General features: G+C 43.1%; 1 pseudogene; it reads left to right on the plus strand.

The window, feature by feature from the left end:
- Positions 1–9,691: 9,691 nt before the first annotated feature.
- LOC121751999 lies at positions 9,692–15,886 on the plus strand (annotated as a pseudogene).
- The last annotated feature ends 6,192 nt before the right edge of the window (positions 15,887–22,078 follow it).

Here is a 22,078-nt window from a genome sequence, read left to right on the forward strand (position 1 = left end):
GCATTTAGCAGCTTCAAAACGCCCGAGCGGGCGAAGATTCTGTACTCCTCAGTCGTGTCACGTTTCACCCGGCTTTCACAACCTAAACTCCGATGAACACACACATTAGTGGGGTATATTTTACTTAAAAAGGTGTAGTCTAAAGGGGAAAAATATAGGAAATATGCTTCGCATCAAATACCCCCAAACTTGAGTTCTTGCTCGCCCTCGAGCAAGGTACATTTTAAGCACAATAACTCAACAAAATGTAACCCACAAAGAGATTTTCATCAAAACGAAACATGTAAGGACGTGAGTGACAAAATCTAAACCCCCAACATTTCCAATCGAGATTTCCCACTCTAAAAACAATCACTCATCCCCCTAGAACTTCAAGTCAAAGTGCACTTCAAAGTAAGTCCAAGCATGCGATCAAACAACTCAAACCATCATCATTGACTCATTAAGCATTACTAATCACATAGACTCACGGATTTCAAATCAAACTTCTTTAACTCTACCAAGCTGTTTACAAAACATCCACAAGCATCAACGATAAGGTCCAAGGTCTTAATTCAAGGTTGTAATGGAGCTAGGGATGAGGTAGGATAAATATGGATAATGAGCTCAAAGGCTACACATTTGAGTGCCAAATTCTTCCCTCCTACAACTTCTTTCCAAAGATCAAACAACAAAATATTACAACCAAATTCTCACTCCCCCAAAATTGAGATCAAATCTAGACAAGATTACATATCACACAAATAGAAGCTCTTACTTTATTTCATAACTTTTTTTTTCATTTTTTTTTTCATTTCTAAATAAGACCTCGACTCTTGCAAATTTGGAGGTCGTCTTTTTCTTTTCTACGAACTTCATTCTTTTCACCTTACATCAAGTCTAGAGATGTCAACTCTTTACATATCACCACCCCACACTCAAACTCAACCACAAAGCTCAACATGTATTTAGCACCAAAATAGTAGCAAGGTCTATTGATGAGGCTAGAATTAGGCTTATTTAAGTAGCTAAGTGATCGGCTAAGTGTTTACACAAAGAATAGGGAATTAAGCTCAAAGTGGCTTCTAGGGGATCATTTGTTGGACTAGGCTTGTGAGTATTTGGCCATGGAGTTCATCCTAGTGCCTTATCCTCCCATATCATTAACACAAATGAATGCAAGCACGCAACTCGATAAAGCAAATCAATCCAAGATAATTTCCACAAGACATGTGACTTTCATACTCTCCTCAACTCAAGAAATCGGATGTAATCACAACATGCTCTTTCAAATAAATTCATGCACAAATTCCATTCATCCTAGGCTTCAAAGATCAAGTAAAATCAAATAAGATTTCCCAACCAGAAAGCCGAAGATAAAGCATGCACCCGTCAATTACATGATTCAAAACACTTTAGCATATAATACACCCAATAAACGTGCATAATGCATAACAAATCAATCACAACCCCCCCCAAACTTGAATGCTTCATTGTCCTCAATGCAAGCAAAGAAGAACATAAAAAGTAAAGGGAAAGAAGACTCCCCCAAACTAGGCGTGATATCCATAGTGCATTCGGGTGGGTGGGTGGGTGTATTTTCCTTTGTCGGTGTGCTTCCTCATAAGCTCGAATGTGAATCCCAACTCCATGTTGCTCCTACAAAAAGAAAAATTAAAAACAACAAAAAGAAAACAAAATACTCAATTCATAAAAATACATCGAAGGAAAGAATTGAGCGAACAAAACCCTCGATTTATTAAGAGAAAAAAAAAACTAAAAACTCATTGGGTTGCCTCCCAACTAGCGCCTTTGTTTAAAGTCGTTGGCTCGACTTAGCCTTCTAGCTACAACTCTGAAACAAGGAAATAAAAAGTTAGAAAACTATACAAAAATAAAAAACAAAAAGAATCCTAAATTAAATAACCAGTTGCCTCCCCGGCAACGGCGCCAAAACTTGATGTGTAATTTTCGAGTTTAAATATCAAGTGCAAGATTCACACAAGTTTAATAAAATAGCTCTAAAATTACAACTTTCTGCAAGAGTACAGATGTAGTTGTAGTAAAAGAGTGTCGAACCACAGGGAGGCGTAGGTAATTTAATTTGAGAAAGATAAAATAAAGAGATGATAAAACAAACAAAGATAAATAAAATACTAAACTAGAAAATAGGATAAGAAGAAATCATTGCTCCTATATGTCTTGGGCATACGAATTGGCATACTTCGATGGATTACTATGATCAAGACTATGCTTAAGAGGATAAAGTTTGTTTTACGCTCCCTATCCGCTGAACACTTCAAGGGAATTGTATACCTAGGATAAGCTGAACACGTCTCCAAGGTTCTACTCACTAACCTATCACTCCTGCTAGGTCGCGCAGTAGGCTTTAGTTTAGCTTCTATAAATGTCAAACACGATAATTAGCTCATTTTAACTTAATGCCCACGCGGAAGCGCAGCAGACACTAAACCAAATTTATAGATGAAAACTATCGATCCACTCGAGATTATCTCCCTGAACAAGAATCAAATCTCGAGTTCCCTGCATATGAGTACGACCAAAATCTATGCTAAAGAGGCAATAGAATAATGGCTACAAAGTTCTATCTATCTAGACGTCTCAAGATTAGTAGAAAAATTAAACAATTCATAAACAAGAATCACACGTAAATCCAACCATAATAATCATCAAAGTATCCAACAATTCACCCTACAACATATTCGGAGCAACGAAGGAAATCTAGCCAAACATACTAAAATGAATTACACCAAAAGAACCGTGAACCGTGAACTCCGTGGTGTTCTCCAACTCTAGATGAAGGATGATCTCCTCCGGGATGGAGTATGGATCCTTCCTTCCTCTTCTCTCCTTCTCCTATTTTCTTCCTCCGCCGTCCTCCTCTTTTTAATTAATTTCCCAAGAAAACCTGTCACCTCAACTCTCTCTCCTTTCTCCTTTAATCAATTTTCTGCCCCCACCAACCGTCACATCCACCCTCCTTTTTCTCCTTTTCCTCCAGCCTTTTCTCTTTCCTTCTTTTCATCCGGAACTGCCGCATGAAACTGCAATTTTGCAGTTCAAATCCACTGCCCGGCCGGGCGAAATTAAAGAGGAAATTCGCCCGACCGGGCGATAAATCTGGACTCCGCATACCCACTTGAAAACGCCCGACCGGGCATTTAGCAGCTTCAAAACGCCCGAGCGGGCGAAGATTCTGTACTCCTCAGTCGTGTCACGTTTCACCCGGCTTTCACAACCTAAACTCCGATGAACACACACATTAGTGGGGTATATTTTACTTAAAAAGGTGTAGTCTAAAGGGGAAAAATATAGGAAATATGCTTCGCATCAAATACCCCCAAACTTGAGTTCTTGCTCGCCCTCGAGCAAGGTACATTTTAAGCACAATAACTCAACAAAATGTAACCCACAAAGAGATTTTCATCAAAACGAAACATGTAAGGACGTGAGTGACAAAATCTAAACCCCCAACATTTCCAATCGAGATTTCCCACTCTAAAAACAATCACTCATCCCCCTAGAACTTCAAGTCAAAGTGCACTTCAAAGTAAGTCCAAGCATGCGATCAAACAACTCAAACCATCATCATTGACTCATTAAGCATTACTAATCACATAGACTCACGGATTTCAAATCAAACTTCTTTAACTCTACCAAGCTGTTTACAAAACATCCACAAGCATCAACGATAAGGTCCAAGGTCTTAATTCAAGGTTGTAATGGAGCTAGGGATGAGGTAGGATAAATATGGATAATGAGCTCAAAGGCTACACATTTGAGTGCCAAATTCTTCCCTCCTACAACTTCTTTCCAAAGATCAAACAACAAAATATTACAACCAAATTCTCACTCCCCCAAAATTGAGATCAAATCTAGACAAGATTACATATCACACAAATAGAAGCTCTTACTTTATTTCATAACTTTTTTTTTCATTTTTTTTTTCATTTCTAAATAAGACCTCGACTCTTGCAAATTTGGAGGTCGTCTTTTTCTTTTCTACGAACTTCATTCTTTTCACCTTACATCAAGTCTAGAGATGTCAACTCTTTACATATCACCACCCCACACTCAAACTCAACCACAAAGCTCAACATGTATTTAGCACCAAAATAGTAGCAAGGTCTATTGATGAGGCTAGAATTAGGCTTATTTAAGTAGCTAAGTGATCGGCTAAGTGTTTACACAAAGAATAGGGAATTAAGCTCAAAGTGGCTTCTAGGGGATCATTTGTTGGACTAGGCTTGTGAGTATTTGGCCATGGAGTTCATCCTAGTGCCTTATCCTCCCATATCATTAACACAAATGAATGCAAGCACGCAACTCGATAAAGCAAATCAATCCAAGATAATTTCCACAAGACATGTGACTTTCATACTCTCCTCAACTCAAGAAATCGGATGTAATCACAACATGCTCTTTCAAATAAATTCATGCACAAATTCCATTCATCCTAGGCTTCAAAGATCAAGTAAAATCAAATAAGATTTCCCAACCAGAAAGCCGAAGATAAAGCATGCACCCGTCAATTACATGATTCAAAACACTTTAGCATATAATACACCCAATAAACGTGCATAATGCATAACAAATCAATCACAACCCCCCCCAAACTTGAATGCTTCATTGTCCTCAATGCAAGCAAAGAAGAACATAAAAAGTAAAGGGAAAGAAGACTCCCCCAAACTAGGCGTGATATCCATAGTGCATTCGGGTGGGTGGGTGGGTGTATTTTCCTTTGTCGGTGTGCTTCCTCATAAGCTCGAATGTGAATCCCAACTCCATGTTGCTCCTACAAAAAGAAAAATTAAAAACAACAAAAAGAAAACAAAATACTCAATTCATAAAAATACATCGAAGGAAAGAATTGAGCGAACAAAACCCTCGATTTATTAAGAGAAAAAAAAAACTAAAAACTCATTGGGTTGCCTCCCAACTAGCGCCTTTGTTTAAAGTCGTTGGCTCGACTTAGCCTTCTAGCTACAACTCTGAAACAAGGAAATAAAAAGTTAGAAAACTATACAAAAATAAAAAACAAAAAGAATCCTAAATTAAATAACCAGTTGCCTCCCCGGCAACGGCGCCAAAACTTGATGTGTAATTTTCGAGTTTAAATATCAAGTGCAAGATTCACACAAGTTTAATAAAATAGCTCTAAAATTACAACTTTCTGCAAGAGTACAGATGTAGTTGTAGTAAAAGAGTGTCGAACCACAGGGAGGCGTAGGTAATTTAATTTGAGAAAGATAAAATAAAGAGATGATAAAACAAACAAAGATAAATAAAATACTAAACTAGAAAATAGGATAAGAAGAAATCATTGCTCCTATATGTCTTGGGCATACGAATTGGCATACTTCGATGGATTACTATGATCAAGACTATGCTTAAGAGGATAAAGTTTGTTTTACGCTCCCTATCCGCTGAACACTTCAAGGGAATTGTATACCTAGGATAAGCTGAACACGTCTCCAAGGTTCTACTCACTAACCTATCACTCCTGCTAGGTCGCGCAGTAGGCTTTAGTTTAGCTTCTATAAATGTCAAACACGATAATTAGCTCATTTTAACTTAATGCCCACGCGGAAGCGCAGCAGACACTAAACCAAATTTATAGATGAAAACTATCGATCCACTCGAGATTATCTCCCTGAACAAGAATCAAATCTCGAGTTCCCTGCATATGAGTACGACCAAAATCTATGCTAAAGAGGCAATAGAATAATGGCTACAAAGTTCTATCTATCTAGACGTCTCAAGATTAGTAGAAAAATTAAACAATTCATAAACAAGAATCACACGTAAATCCAACCATAATAATCATCAAAGTATCCAACAATTCACCCTACAACATATTCGGAGCAACGAAGGAAATCTAGCCAAACATACTAAAATGAATTACACCAAAAGAACCGTGAACCGTGAACTCCGTGGTGTTCTCCAACTCTAGATGAAGGATGATCTCCTCCGGGATGGAGTATGGATCCTTCCTTCCTCTTCTCTCCTTCTCCTATTTTCTTCCTCCGCCGTCCTCCTCTTTTTAATTAATTTCCCAAGAAAACCTGTCACCTCAACTCTCTCTCCTTTCTCCTTTAATCAATTTTCTGCCCCCACCAACCGTCACATCCACCCTCCTTTTTCTCCTTTTCCTCCAGCCTTTTCTCTTTCCTTCTTTTCATCCGGAACTGCCGCATGAAACTGCAATTTTGCAGTTCAAATCCACTGCCCGGCCGGGCGAAATTAAAGAGGAAATTCGCCCGACCGGGCGATAAATCTGGACTCCGCATACCCACTTGAAAACGCCCGACCGGGCATTTAGCAGCTTCAAAACGCCCGAGCGGGCGAAGATTCTGTACTCCTCAGTCGTGTCACGTTTCACCCGGCTTTCACAACCTAAACTTCGATGAACACACACATTAGTGGGGTATATTTTACTTAAAAAGGTGTAGTCTAAAGGGGAAAAATATAGGAAATATGCTTCGCATCAGCTTACTTCGTTGTTTCTCAAGACGAGATCTCCCACTTGAAATTGCAGCTTTTTCACCCTTTTGTTATAATACCGGGCTACTTGCTCCTTGTACTTGGCTGCTTTTATGCAGGCCAATTCTCTTCTTTCTTCGGCCAGATCTAGTTCGGCTCTCAGTCCGTCCTCATTCAGTTCTGCTGAGAAATTAAGAGTTCGGGGACTGGGTATGCCGATCTCAACCGGAATCACGGCTTCAGTGCCGTACACCATCGAGTTCGGCTCCGGTGTGACTTCGGTCATTTCGCCTGCCTCTGACTCCGGCTGCTGTGATTGCTATGCTTGATGGTGCCGATCTGATTGCTCGGCACTTTTAAGCGCAATCTGCAAACACTCTTGCTCTTTTTTGATCACCTCGGATGACCGCTATCCCTCCTTTAGTGGGGAAGGAGTTCGGCGAGGAAGCCTTGGATCGCTATGATCGGGCTTCTTTTTGTCTTCTCTAGATGAGCTGTCTAAAGACCGTTTTCGACGGTCTGCCTCATCGGCACGAGAAAACTGGTCCGCAATGTCCCACATCTCTTGAGCTGTTTGCGGACTGCATTCCACGAGCTTTCTGTAGAGAGCTCCGGGCAGGATTCCATTTTGGAATGCCGAAATGACAAGTAGATCATTGAGATCATCTACTTGTAGGCATTCCTTGTGGAACCTCGTCATAAAGTCGCTGATCTTTTCGTCGCGACCTTGACGCGTAGAAAGCAGCTGAGCCGAAGTGATTCGGGCTTCCGCTTTCTGAAAGAACCTCCTGTGGAAAGCATCCATTAGATCTCGGTAAGATCTAATGCTGCCTTGGGGGAGGCTATCGAACCACCTTCTTGCGTTCCCGATAAGCAGCTCGGGAAACAGCTTGCACATATGGACCTCATTGAGACCCTGGTTCACCATGTTATACTGATAGCGTCCCAGGAAGTCATGAGGATTCACTAACCCGTCATAAGTCATTGACGGAGTTCGGTAGTTCTGTGGTAAGGGAGTTCGGGTGATATCGTCCGAGAACGGAGTCTTCAATGCTCCGTACATGGCGAACCCGACATCTCTTCGGTATGGAGGAGATGGAGTTCTCCTGTGATTCCGGTACCGAGGAGGAACAGGAACATGTCGGGGTTGAGGATTCTTCTTCCTGGAAGACACGGCACTACTGCGGTAGTGACTTTCATGTCTGGATGAGGAGGGAGAATCCACCGTTTTCGTCTCCGGCTTTTGGCCCTTTTGCAGGAAAATTAAGAACTCTTCCTGCTTCTCGGCCAAAAACAACTTGACAGCCTCGTTCAAATCGGGCTGCTGGGAAGACTCGGTGCGATGAGTCTTTGAGCGGTTTGTTCCTTCTCCGTGAGAACTGGAAGTAGATTTCTCCCGAGGCCGTTTTCCAGACCTGCGGGCTGGACTAGCTTCCTCATGGTTACCACGAACGGTATTATGGGTGTTACGTGATCTGGTATGCATTTTTTTTTGGTGGAAGAGGATCAAAAACTCGCTTTATCACAAATTTGGTTCTCTGGTTCCCACAGACGGCGCCAGTGATGGTTGGGCGAATTTTTGATGGTGATGAATGCTGGAAAATACAGATCACGACACAGAGATTTACGTGGTTCGATTTACTGAGGTAAATCTACGTCCACGGGAAGAAAAGAGGGCAGAGTTGTATTGCTTGATCTGTTTTCTACAGCTTACAATACAGACTTGCTATTTGATATTTGATCTCTCGAGCCCCTCCTCTATCTGATCTAAGTTCTATTTATACATTGAACTAAGATCGTGGCTTGCATCACCACTAACTAGGTCGTGGCTTGCATCACCACTAACTAGGTAGTGGATGTCGTGGAGGTCATGAGATCCTGCATGGGTCCACTATCTCTTTGTTTGGTCCGCTATCCTGCCTGAGATCCTGCATGAGTTGACACCACTAAATAGATCGTGTAGTGGAGGTCGTGGAGGTTCTGCATGAGTCCACTATCTCCCAGTTCGGTCGAATACTGAGACCGAACTGCTGAACTATTGCCGAGCAGCTTTTGCCGACCTGATAGTAGAGCTTGATTGGTCGGCTTTTACCGAGCTGTAGGCTGGGGCCGAACTCTTTGGTAATACCGAACTGATTGGTCGGCTTTTACCGAGCTGTAGGCTAGGGCCGAACTCTTTGGTAATGCCGAACTGATACTCTTCCTTGGTCTTTGGGCTGATGGGCCGTCACTGCTATTGGGCTTGTTTAGTACGTACCCCATCACTACCTAACCATGTGGTCGTGGGTTCGATTCCCACAGACGGCGCCAGTGATGGTTGAGCGAATTTTTGATGGTGATGAATGCTGGAAAATACAGATCACGACACAGAGATTTACGTGGTTCGATTTACTGAGGTAAATCTACGTCCACGGGAAGAAAAGAGGGCAGAGTTGTATTGCTTGATCTGTTTTCTACAGCTTACAATACAGACTTGCTATTTGATATTTGATCTCTCGAGCCCCTCCTCTATCTGATCTAAGTTCTATTTATACATTGAACTAAGATCGTGGCTTGCATCACCACTAACTAGGTCGTGGCTTGCATCACCACTAACTAGGTAGTGGATGTCGTGGAGGTCATGAGATCCTGCATGGGTCCACTATCTCTTTGTTTGGTCCGCTATCCTGCCTGAGATCCTGCATGAGTTGACACCACTAAATAGATCGTGTAGTGGAGGTCGTGGAGGTTCTGCATGAGTCCACTATCTCCCAGTTCGGTCGAATACTGAGACCGAACTGCTGAACTATTGCCGAGCAGCTTTTGCCGACCTGAGAGTAGAGCTTGATTGGTCGGCTTTTACCGAGCTGTAGGCTGGGGCCGAACTCTTTGGTAATGCCGAACTGATTGGTCGGCTTTTACCGAGCTGTAGGCTAGGGCCGAACTCTTTGGTAATGCCGAACTGATACTCTTCCTTGGTCTTTGGGCTGATGGGCCGTCACTGCTATTGGGCTTGTTTAGTACGTACCCCATCAATTTTCTTTTTCAGTTTTTTCCCATTGTAAGAAGATAAAATCACTGCTATTGGGCTGATGGGCCGTCACTGCTATTGGGCTTGTTTAGTACGTACCCCATCAATTTTCTTTTTCAGTTTTTTCCCATTGTAAGAAGATAAAATCAATCAAGACATCTCAATCTGCTAGGTCCACTTTTTGGGTGTCATAAAGGGCCTTAATTTTGGATAATGGTCGCAGCATATTGCCTCTGACTTTGAGTTTTAATTTTATTTCGCTTTATGACGCTTGTGTCTTTTGCTAGAATTCGTATTATTGATTCGATGGGAACTTTGTGGTTGTGGATGATTTCTAACAATCTTAGAGATTTCAATTTGTAGTCGGAACTGGTTCGACTGTCTAAATTTTTGCGAGTATTTTTATAGCCAAACAAGAATCTGAGAAGAAGAAGAAGTGTGAATCACCGAAAACTGTCATTTTCTTCGTGAAGGGATAAAAGGAGTAATTGGCGTGCATGTCACCGCCACACACTACTCACTTCCCCCTACTTTTCTGCTTCTCTACTACTTGTGGTAGCTCAAGCAGTTGCCAACGCACGATTCTCTCTTTCCTCTCTCTCTCTCTCTCTTGAATCGCACAATCACAGATAATGGAGAGTGGAGGTGCAGGCGATGATTGCTTGGCTTTTGAGGTGAATGGCCGGAAGTTTGAGCTGCCGTAGATCGATCCCTCCACCACTCTGCTCGACTTTCTCCGCTCCAGCACCCCTTTCAAGAGTGTTAAGCTTGGTTGCGGCGAAGGTCTCTCTCTCTCTCTCTCTCTCTCTCTCTCTCTGTGTGTGTGTGTGTGTGTGTGTGTGTGTTGAATTTGTGATTCTTGATAGGAGGGCTCTTTCAAAATCCAATCTTTTTTTATGGCTAACAGTTGTAATTGTAACTCTATGTGAGAAACCTAAATCTCACTTTTTTATGGCTAAAATGTGTTAGTGCTTATCTTCTTTATCTGCTACTAAAAAACTAGAGAGAGAGGGGGAGTATATGTGAGTGGTTAGGTGGTGGTGGGTCTTTTCTTTCTTTCCTTTGAGCTTTATTCATAAAAAAAAGGTGAATTCTTTCTTGCTGAAATATACCTGTTTCAACTTCAAGTGGTCTTCCTGTGCAATGGTCTTAGCATTGAAATTGTCTCTTGATTTTGGTTAATCTTGAAGAAATTGCTTTAATTTTCTGCCAATTTTTCTAAAATCTGTTGAGAATGCTTGGATGTTGAGACAGACTAATGCTAATCATAAAGTTTGTATCTTTTTTTATTCAATTTTTTTGGTGTTGACTACTTGAAAGAGTGTATGTGTGTTTGAAGTTCTCTGTTGTAGCCTATAATTGACAAAATGGGAGCTCTTCAGGTGGTTGTGGAGCTTGTGTCGTTGCAGTGTCGAATTACGACTCCACGCTCAAAAAGGTTGAAACTTTCACCGTGAGTTCGTGTCTCACACTTGTTTGCAGCATAAATGCTTGCTCAATCACTACAAGTGAAGTCCTTGGAAATGCTAAAAACGGATTTCATCCAATCCATCAAAGGTTTGCCGGATTTCATGCCTCTCAATGCGGCTTTTGCACTCCAGGAATGTGCATGTCGTTGTTCTCAGCACTCGAGAATGCTGAGGATTCACAACGGGCTGAGCCTCCGAATGGATTCTCCAAGATAACCGCTTCTGAGGCTGAGAAAGCAATAGCAGGGAACATTTGCAGGTGCACCGGTTACAGACCTATTGCCGATGCCTCCAAGAGTTTTGCTGCAGATGTCTATTTAGAAGATTTGGGAATCAATTCTTTTTGGAGAAAGGGAGATATGAATGAAAAGAAAGTAGTTTACCATTGTATAATCGAAAGGATCATGCCTGTTCATATATGGGAGGCGAATGCAGGTTGACAAGGCTTTTGAATTCTAAAAAGAACTCATGGTATGGCCCTGCATCTGTCGAGGTACTTCTCAATTTGTTGGATTCTAATACGGTTGGCAAGGGAGGGAGCGTCAAACTAGTCGTTGGCAACACTGCGAATGGGTATTACAAAGAAACGGAAGTTTACGACAGCTACATTGATCTGAGGTACATCCCCGAGCTTTCAGTGGTTAAAAGGGACGGATCAGGAATCGAACTAGGAGCTGCTCTGTCGATTTCAAAAGTTGTAGTATATCTGAGAGAAAATAGTTAAAGTGGAGAACTTGTGTTCAGCAAAATTGCTGACCATATGGAAAAGGTAACAGCCGGCTTTGTCAGGAACTTGGCTAGTCTCGGTGGAAATCTGATTATGGCACAAAGGAAGTATTTTCCTTCGGATATTGTTACATTGCTTCTTGTTGTGGGAGCAAGTGTGAGCATAATGACCGGTCATAAACACGAAAAGATTCCAATGGAGGAGTTCCTAAGCAGTCCGCCGTTGGACTCCAAAACTGTGCTTTTGACTGTTCACATACCTTTTCTGGACCCGATAAGGATCAATGGCTCAGTTCAAACTAGTTCAAGATTGTTGTTTGAGACCTACCGAGCTGCACCACGGCCTCTTGGAAACGCGTTGCCCTGTTTGAATGCAGCCTTTTAGCTGATATATCTCCTGATAAAAATGGAAGTCTAGTGAATAATATCCAACTGGCTTTTGGTGCTTATGGAACAAAACATGCAACGAGGGCAAGGAAAGTCGAGGAGTATCTGACGGGGAAAGTACTCAGCCTCGAAGTTTTGGATGAAGCAACCAAACTGCTGAAAGGTGCTGTTGTATCTGAAGAAGGCACTTCTCATGCTGCTTACAGGTCAAGCTTAGCTGTTGGTTTCCTTTTCGAGTTCCTTAACAGTTTCTTGACTGTCAGTTCCGCAACATCTGGTGGTTTATCTAAGCAGAAACTGAACAATTCGTTGCTGGAAGGGGCTAATACAGGAAACCAGCCATTGCTATCATCTGCAAAACAGGTTGTGGGGTCTAGTAGAGAGTATCATCCAGTGGGCGAACCGATGCCCACATTTGGTGCTGCAATCCAAGCTTCCGGTTCGTTGTGTTCTTACCGCTTTTGTTTATATTGCTTTATCTTAAACTTGACCCTCTGTTTGCTACAAAATATTTGAGAAACTCTGTTAATGCAATGTGTAGGTGAGGCCGTTTTCGTGGATGATATCCCTTCACCCACTAACTGTTTGTATGGAGCACTTATTTGTAGCACCAAGCCACTAGCTCGAGTCAAAGGCATTTCATTCAAGAATCATCCGCGACTAGCTCAGGCACCTGATGTTATTACTGCCAAAGATATACCTAAAGAAGGTGAGAATGTAGGGTGTCTGACCATATTCGGTGGTGAACCTTTGTTTGCAGAAGATATCGCTAAGTGTTGCGGTGATATCATAGCTCTTGTGGTAATTCCTCTCTTCCTCGATTCAACTATCTGTGAAAAACTTCTCTGTTAGTTACAACTAAAATGTTCATGTCTCAGGTTGCAGACACGCAGAAGAACGCCAATTTAGCTGCAAAAAATGCTGTAGTTGATTATGATACAGAAGGCTTAGATTCACCAATTTTGACTGTTGAAGAGGCTGTGGAACGTTCAAGTTTCTACGGCGTTCCTCCTCTCTCCAGAAACGGTTGGTGATTTTGCAAAAGGAATGGCTGAAGCTGATCACAAGATTCTCTCCGCTGAGGTACATTGATCGCCTATTGCCTGCACTTGGAAGAAGAAGTAGAAAAAGGAATAAATATAGTGATAATTTTATTGTTCGTTGGCGTAGTAAATAAGCAAGAAAATAGAATCTCTTTGTCCGTCTTTACAAAAAATAGGAGTAAGCTGTGATACGTTCAGCTAAAAACTGTTTGTAGGCAGAATTGTATTAAAAAAAATGATTTGTACATCCTTTCACATTAGTCTGTTGCACATACTTTGTAGACGGTGATACTTCAACAATGCTATGTTGTTTTCTTATTGGTTTTCGACATTTGAATTGGCATTTTCAGATAAGCCTCGGTTCACAGTACTATTTTTACATGGAGACACAAACGGCTCTGGCAGTTCCAGATGAGGACAACTGTATGGTTGTTTACACTTCGAGCCAAGCCCCTGAGTTTGCTCACAGTGTCATTGCACAGTGTCTCGGTGTTCCTGAGCATAATGTCCGAGATCACACAAGAAGAGTTGGTGGCGGCTTTGGTGGAAAGGCAATTAAAGCAATGCCTGTGAGTATATATATTGGTTCTGTATATTGATCTTCAATCTGCAGTTAATATCTGAATGCATTCTTTTTGTGTGTGAATTTTCAGATTTCGACAGCATGTGCCCTTGCAGCTTACAAACTGCAGCGTCCTGTACGGATGTATGTAGATCGAAAGACTGACATGATAATAGCTGGAGGAAGGCATCCTATGAAAATAACATACAGTGTGGGGTTCAAATCAGACGGGAAGATCACGGCCTTGCATCTCGACGCATTGGTGAATGCAGGGATGGGTGCAGACATAAGCCCCATTTTGCCGTACAACATGACAGGCGTATTAAAGAAGTACAACTGGGGAGCTCTGTCTTTCGATTTCAAGATATGCAAAACAAACCATTCGAGCAAATCTGCCATGCGCGCCCCTGGGGAGGTGCAGGCGACTTACATCGCTGAGGCCATAATCGAGAACGTAGCTTCCTGGCTAGCAGTGGATGTTGACTCCATCAGGAACAGGAATTTCCACTCGGACGAGAGCCTAAAGCTTTTCTACAGGGGTGCCTCTGGGGAGCCCGATGAGTACACTTTGCCCTCTATTTGGGATAAGGTCACAAGCATGTCTGACTATGATCAGAGGATCTTGATGGTAGAGCAGTTTAACCGATCCAACTTATGGCATAAAAGGGGTATTTCTCGTATACCAGTCGTGCATGAAGTGTTTGTGAGACCAGCCCCTGGGAAAGTGAGTATACTTTGGGATGGATCCATCGTTGTAGAAGTCGGAGGCATAGAACTCGGGCAGGGGCTTTGGACAAAGGTAAAGCAAGTGGTTGCGTATGCTCTTGCTCAAATTCAATGTGATGACACTGAAGACCTTGTCGACAAGGTGAGAGTCGTACAGATGGACACCTTGAGCTTGGTACAAGGAGCACGACATCTGAATCGAGCTGTGCAGCTGCTAGACTATGTTGCAGCGTCTTGGTCGAAAGACTAACCCCACTTAAGGAAAGGTTGCAGGCGGATACAGGGTCTGTGGATTGGAAAACTCTGATTCTTCAGGTCTCTCTACTTTGAAAATATCTTCTAATGGTTCGTCTTCGTTGTACTGGTTTTTTTATCATGCTTTTGGAAATGCAGGCTAATTACGCAGCTGTGAACCTAGCAGCGAATTCATTCTTCGTTCCCGACCCCACTGCCACAAAATACTTGAACTATGGTGCTGCAGTGAGTGAGGTAAACAAAAATTCAGCCCCTTGTTTATGCATTCGACTAAGTTCCAACTTCGCCTAGTTTTCCTTTATTGTTATCTATTCTGCTGCGCAAACAGAAGAGAGGCGCTCGTGCCACACATAAACTAACTACTCGTGTTTGTTGGAGAATTAATCGGTGTTGGCTTATATCGCAGGTTGAGGTAGATATCCTAACTGGAGGAACGAAGATATGGAGAACAGATATCGTGTATGATTGTGGGCAGAGCATGAATCCAGCTGTGGACTTGGGGCAGGTGGTTTATGCTTCAAAACTCCATTCATAGTGTATAAGTCATATTTCAGTATGGAATTCTAACATGGTAGTATATGATGTCTGTATGGTAGATTGAAGGAGCTTTTGTGCAAGGACTAGGATTTTTCATGCAAGAAGAATACTCGACTGATCCGGATGGAACGATGGTTGCAGATGGCACGTGGACGTACAAAATCCCAACTATCGACACCATCCCCAAACAGTTCAATGTCCAAGTCCTCAACAGCGGCCATCATCAGCAACGTGTTCTCTCGTCTAAGGGTACGTGCATTAACTTGGCCAAAAAAATTGAGACCTATCTAGCTAGATGCCTCGCAATCGTCTTAACAGTGATGTTTTTTTGTCTGCAGCTTCCGGGGAGCCCCCGTTGCTGCTGGCGGCATCAGTACACTGTGCTACAAGGGCAGCAATTGGAGAGGCAAGAAAACAGCTAAAATCATGGGGGGCAGTAGAAGGGACTGAATCGAGGTTCCAGCTAGACGTTCCTGCGACCATGCCGGCTGTGAAGAAGCTCTGTGGCCTCGACAGCGTCTCTCTCCCTCACAAAACTGATGAAGCCCCATTAGAAAGGATGGTGGGTTAGAGCATCCACAGCGGAGAGCACACCGCTGTCCGCCGCTGCTCTTAGCTAAGAGCACGTCCGTGCCAGTGAGCAGGGCGACGTGACGCGTTTCTATTGGCCGTTGGCATTTTTTTAAATCAAAAACAATACCAATAATTAAAAAAAAATATTTTTGGATTCCCAAAAATATGCAGATTTTATTACCATTTTTTTTTAAATTTGTTTAAAAAAATTTAATCCCAAAATCATCTATAAATACACACATTCATCATCCATTTGGGTGAAATTCGGTCACGAGTAGTGAGTTTTTTTTTATTTTATAAATTTAATTATGTATTTTTAATTTTTAGGATTTAAATTATGTAATTTTTAATTTTTAAGACTTTAATGAAGAAAATTTAAATTTTTAGGATTTTGATTATGTAATTTTTAATTTTTTTGTAATTTGTAATATTATTCCGGTTATTTTAATGCATTTTAATATTGTGGAAATGTTTTTATTTAAATTGAATAATAGAATAATGAGACCTTTGAGCATGTCATTGTGGAAGAGTACAGATGTGGGTGTTGTGCTCTTGCCTAAGAGCAGGGAGTAAAAGTGGGTTCGGGTTTACATCCTTGCTCGTTGGCAAGACCACATCAAGAGCTCGGATGTAGATGCTTTTATGGTGTCAAATTCTTGAAATGTGCAGAAATTTCAATAAATAATTGCTCTTGCAGAGTTGTATGTACTGCAGCAAGGAATAAAGTAGAAAATGGAGATTGCTAGTATTTTCTTTTTTTTATACTATCTTCGAGATTTTTGTACTATACAACGTGCATGTGAAGTTACAGTTTTATTATTCAAATTCATGTTGAATTTTTCTTTTTGTTACTTCTAAGAAGAGGAATTGAATTAGATTTGTTTGTGTATTTATATCATCAGAATATAAATCTCAACTTAGCTAGGTATGCATTATAGTACCGACAGAATTAGCTTTGCGTTGTGTATCTTTATAAATGATGGGGTACGTACTAAACAAGCCCAATAGCAGTGACGGCCCATCAGCCCAAAGCCCAATGAAGAGTATCAGTTCGGCATTACCAAAGAGTTCGGCCCCAGCCGCATTACCAAAGAGTTCGGCCCCAGCCTACAGCTCGGTAAAAGCCGACCAATCAGTTCGGCATTACCAAAGAGTTCGGCCCCAGCCTACAGCTCGGTAAAAGCCGACCAATCCAGCTCTACCCTCAGATCGGCAAAAGCTGCTCGGCAATAGTTCAGAAGTTCGGTCTCAGTATTCGACCGAACTGGGAGATAGTGGACTCATGCAGAACCTCCACGACCTCCACTACACGATCTATTTAGTGGTGTCAACTCATGCAGGATCTCATGCAGGATAGCGGACCAAACAAAGAGATAGTGGACCCATGCAGGATCTCATGACCTCCACGACATCCACTACCTAGTTAGTGGTGATGCAAGCCACGACCTAGTTAGTGGTGATGCAAGCCACGATCTTAGTTCAATGTATAAATAGAACTTAGATCAGATAGAGGAGGGGCTCTAGACATCAAATATCATATAGCAAGTCTGTATTTGTAAGCTGTAAACCAGATCAAGCAATACAATCTTGCCCTCCTTTCTTCCCGTGGACGTAGATTTACCTCAGTAAATCGAACCACGTAATTCCTTGTGTCGTGATCTATATTTTTCACCCGCATTTGTTACCATCAAAAATTCGCCAAACCATCACTGGCGCCGTCTGTGGGAAGCAGAGAACCAAATTTGTGATAAAGCGAATTTTTGACCCTTTTTCCACCCAAAAAAAAAAAAAAATGCATACCAGATCACGTAACACCCATAATACCGTTCATGATAACCATGAGGAAGCTAGTCCAGCCCGTAGGTCTGGAAAACAGCCTCGGGAGAAATCTACTTCCAGTTCTCACGGAGAAGGAACAAGCCGCTCAAAGACTCATCGCACCGAGTCTTCCCAGCAGCCCGATTTGAACGAGGCTGTCAAGTTGTTTTTGGCCGAGAAGCAGGAAGAGTTCTTAATTTTCCTGCAAAAGGGCCAAAAGCCGGAGACGAGAACGGTGGATTCTCCCTCCTCATCCAGACATGAAAGTCACTACCGCAGTAGTGCCGTGTCTTCCAGGAAAAAGAATCCTCAACCCCGACATGTTCCTGTTCCTCCTCGGTACCGGAATCACAGGAGAACTCCATCTCCTCCATACCGAAGAGATGTCGGGTTCGCCATGTACGGAGCATTGAAGACTCCGTTCTCGGACGATATCACCCGAACTCCCTTGCCACAGAACTACCGAACTCCGTCGATGACTTATGACGGGTTAGAGAATCCTCATGACTTCCTGGGACGCTATCAGTATAACATGGCGAACCAGGGTCTCAATGAGGTCCATATGTGCAAGCTGTTTCCCGAGCTGCTTATCGGGAACGCAAGAAGGTGGTTCGATAGCCTCCCCCAAGGCAGCATTAGATCTTACCGAGATCTAATGGATGCTTTCCACAGGAGGTTCTTTCAGAAAGCGGAAGCCCGAATCACTTCGGCTCAGCTGCTTTCTATACGTCAAGGTCGCGACGAAAAGATCAGCGACTTTATGACGAGATTCCACAAGGAATGCCTACAAGTAGATGATCTCAATGATCTACTTGTCATTTCGGCATTCCAAAATGGAATCCTGCCCGGAGCTCTCTACAGAAAGCTCGTGGAATGCAGTCTGCAAACAGCTCAAGAGATGTGGGACATTGCGGACCAGTTCTCCCGTGCCGATGAGGCAGACCGTCGCAAACGGTCTTTAGACAGCTCATCCCGAGGAGACAGGAGGAAGCCCGATCATAGCGATCAGGGACATCCTCGCCGAACTCCTTTTGGCGATCAGGGACATCCTCGCCGAACTCCTTTTGAAAGGATTCAAAGGACTCCGGTGCAAGACCGATTGGGGCCACGTCTCAATCCCGAGAAGCCGCCCGCTCAGTTCGTACCATTGAACAAGTCGAGAGCGGAAATTTTCGAACTGCATTCCGATATGTTCGAAAAACCAAAGCGGATGACGAAATCGGCCGCGCGTCGACCTCAGGATCAATATTGCTCTTTCCATCAAGACCACGGTCACGATACCGAGGAGTGCCGACATTTGGCTGCAGGTATTGATGCTCTTGTGAAAGCAGGGACGTTAAAAAAATACCAAAGCAAGCAGCCGAAAAAGAACAAAAAGCAGAGAGGTGCAAACTGCGCTCCTCAGGATCTGAAAAAGCAACAGGACCCCGAAGACGATGACGAGCTGCAATATGATGGAGTAATCCTGACTATTGATGCTCTCCCTGCCGGGAAGACTAAATCGTCCCTGAAGTCAGAGCGCAGAGGCTTCAATCGAGAGGAGCCAACGCATAAAAGGCTGAAGCAGGACGAAGTGATTACATTTTCAGATGCAGATCCCGTCCCGGCCATCTCTCCTCATCAAGACGCTATTGTCATCCAAGCCGGAGTGGCAAACAAACTGATCCACAGAGTGTTTGTGGATACCGGAGCGTCAGTCAGCATTCTTTTTAAAGAATGTTTCGATAAACTAGAAGTGGATCCAGCTCGGCTCAGTCCGGCTCCACTTCCTCTGAAAAGTTTCGCCCAGGAGGACACCCGCCCTGAAGGTATTATCAGCCTTCCGATCACGGTGGGAAAAGCGCCTACAAGCTCCAGTACGATGATCGAGTTCTTTGTGGTAAAAGCTCGGTCCCCGTACAACATCATCTTGGGAAGAGACTGGCTCAACGCAGTTCGGGCCGTTTGCTCTACTTATCACCTCACCATCAAGATTCCCACTAAAGGTGGGATAGCGGTCATCCGAGGTGATCAAAAGAGAGCAAAAGAGTGTCTGCAGATTGCGCTTAAAAGTGCCGAGCAATCAGATTGGCATCATCAAGCATAGCAATCACAGCAGCCGGAGTCAGAGGCAAGCGAAATGACCGAAGTCACACCAGAGTCGAACTCAATGACCGTTCAGTTATACGAAGATGATCCATCCAGAACGGTCAAGATCGGTTTCGCGGGAACGCCCCTACTCCGGGAAAAGACCATCCAGCTCCTCAAGGAGTACAAAGATGTCTTTGCATGGTCTCCGTTGGACATGACCGGAGTGCCCCCTGAGGTAATCACTCATCGGTTAAATATTGATCCTTCAGTCCGGCCTATAAAACAGAAGCAAAGACTCTTTGCGGCAGAAAGAAATCAAGTCATCCATGACGAAGTCCGCCAATTACTGAAAGCGGATGTATTATTCGAGGTGAAATATCCTTCTTGGGTGGCCAATCCTGTGATGATCAAGAAAAAAGAAGGAGGATGGCGGATGTGCATAGATTTTGCCGATCTAAACAAGCACTGTCCTAAAGATTGCTATCCCCTTCCGAACATAGATAAAAAAGTAGAAGCTTTGATCGGCTTCGAAATTTTCTGTTTTCTTGATTTATACAAAGGCTACCACCAAGTTTTAATGGATGATAATGATGCTTCAAAAACGGCTTTCATTACTGACTTCGGCATCTTTGCTTATAAAAAGATGCCATTCGGTTTAAAGAATGCCGGAGCCACATATCAAAGGATGGTAGATAAGCTCTTTCGGCATTTGATCGGAAAAGAGGTTGAAGTGTATGTTGACGACATAGTCGTCAAAAGCAGAAGCACTTCGGAGTACGAAGACAACCTCAAATCCACCCTCGACGTGCTCAAAAAAGCCAACCTCAAACTCAATCCCCAAAAATGTACCTTTTTGGTAGATTCGGGAAAGTTTCTGGGTTGTTGGGTTTCAAGGGACGGACTCAAGGCAAATCCCTCAAAAGTTCAAGTTGTTCAGAACATGGCGATGCCGAAGTCCATACATGATGTGCAAAGACTAACTGGATGTCTAGCCGCACTGAATAGATTCCTTTCCCAAGCAGGCGAAAAGCAACTACCGTTCTTCAAAGTGTTGAAAAAGGCACCAAAGTTTGAGTGGGGAGCCGAGCAGAAAAAGGCTTTTGACGAGCTCAAAAGTTATTTAGCCAAGCTTCCAATTCTCTCTGCTCCAACAGATGCCGAAGTGATATTCTTATACTTAGCGGCATCAGATCAAACCATTAGCGCGGTGCTCGTACGAGAAGAAGGCCTAAAGCAGCTTCCCATCTACTTTACAAGCCGAGCATTAAGAGGTCCAGAAACAAGGTATCAACCTCTGGAAAAAATTGCTCTGGCGTTAGTAAATGCAGCAAGGAGACTGCGGCCATACTTCTATGCTCACAAGGTATGCGTCTTAACCGATCTGCCACTTCGGCAAGTTTTGACCAAGCCAGAAGCATCAGGCAGAATCGCCAAATGGGCCATAGAGTTGGGAGAACACTCAATAGAATATCTACCTCGGAAAGCCATCAAGGGACAAGCCTTGGCAGATTTTCTTGCAGAAGCAAAGTTCGATCAAGCAATCCCTGTTATTGCCGAACAGAAAAATCCTGCCAATGACGAACTAACACAGCCCCAAGAATCCGAAGTAGAACCGCCGGATTGCTGGAGCGGATTCGTAGATGGAGCTTCGAATAAAACGGGAAGTGGAGCTGGTATTCTACTTATCGCTCCCGACGGACACGAGGTAACTTATTCACTTCGGTTCTTATTCCCAACTACTAATAACGAAGCCGAATACGAAGCCCTCCTTGCCGGACTTCACTTAGCGCAAAGTCTATTTGTCAAATCTCTCAAAATCCATTGTGATTCACAAGTCATAGTGAATCACATGCTGGGTACAAGTGAAGCCCGAGATGAGAGGATGAAAAAATACTTGGACAAAGCGCAAAGCATTAGCCGAAGTTTCTCTTATTTTCGGATAATCCGCATTCCCAGAGCGGAAAACAGCCGAGCAGATACTTTAAGTAAGTTGGCCTCATATCCGAGCTCAAAGGTGGAGGAATTACTACACCGAAGCATTGATGAAGCTGAGGTACATTCAGTAACCAGCTCGCCGAACTGGATGACGCCGATCTTACAGTATCTAGATCAAGGACAACTGCCCGAGGATAAGAGAGAAGCTCGGAAAATCACATGCCGAGCACTTCGGTATGAACTTCATGAAGGAGTCCTATACAGAAAGTCCTACCTTCAACCGTTATTGCGATGTGTAGGACCAGAAGAGACGGACTACATCCTTAGAGAAGTTCATGAAGGATCTTGCGGTAGCCACATCGGAGCTAGAGCTTTAGCTAAAAAAGTTCTGAGATGGGGATATTATTGGCCAACTTTGGTACAAGAAGCAGTGCAGCTCGTCAAGACATGTACGAAGTGCCAAATTCATGCAAATATCCCAAGG

Source organism: Salvia splendens, chromosome 10 (assembly GCF_004379255.2).
Source record: "Salvia splendens isolate huo1 chromosome 10, SspV2, whole genome shotgun sequence".
NCBI lineage: Eukaryota > Viridiplantae > Streptophyta > Magnoliopsida > Lamiales > Lamiaceae > Salvia > Salvia splendens.